The sequence below is a fragment of the Paramisgurnus dabryanus genome, chromosome 14 (assembly GCF_030506205.2).
Source record: "Paramisgurnus dabryanus chromosome 14, PD_genome_1.1, whole genome shotgun sequence".
NCBI lineage: Eukaryota > Metazoa > Chordata > Actinopteri > Cypriniformes > Cobitidae > Paramisgurnus > Paramisgurnus dabryanus.
In genome coordinates this window covers 27803074-27803958 of record NC_133350.1, presented here as the reverse complement: position 1 = coordinate 27803958, position 885 = coordinate 27803074, and positions in this window count along the sequence as shown.

Below are 885 nucleotides of genomic sequence, written 5' to 3'. Positions count from 1 at the left end.
GAGCGTTGCGTGAGACGCGTTGCGCGCTGCGGCGGCGCGTCATCACGGCCAGAGTTCTGGGCATTGGAGTCCAGGGACGGTCAGGTGCTGAAGCATCTCATTGGGGAAGCACACAAACACACCCACCATCATCTTCAATGAGTATACAGAAGATATATCGTTTTATATAATATTTACTGTGTATTCTCATCGATGTGGCATCAGTCAAATATTCTTTAGGATTTTAAGGGCGCCATTGTATTATCAAACGTGTTGCGAAACTGCTCTAATTAGTCACATAAAATGCAATATGCCACACACATTGCATGTTTTCTAAATTCGATTTATATTTAAGATTTCCTTTATATTTTTCTTTGTCTCCCATATATATTGAAATTATTGAAATATTGCAAATGGCCATAGCAATGGTTTGCAATAACACAACTATTTTGATACTTTAAAAAGTTACAGCCAAATCTTAAGGTTGATGCAGATAAGAGAAAAACTGGTTAGACAAAGAGAGCTGCTACCTTTATTCCAGAAAAATTGGGAAACATGTATGTTATTTATATAACTTTATATAAAGTAAATATATGTATATATATATATATATATATATATATATATATATATATATATATATATATATATATATATATATATATATATATATATATATATATATATATATATATATATATATATATATATATATATATAAAATATTTTATAAACTTTGATTTTACCAACGTGCATTATCATATTGCACTTTCTTCAATATTGTGCAGCCCTCTTTTTTTGTAATTTATGTGTACATTTTACTTTTAACCTTTATATAAAAGTATTTCATTTAATGTTTAACATTTATCTCTTTATATATCAATATATTTGTTAAATAAAAACATA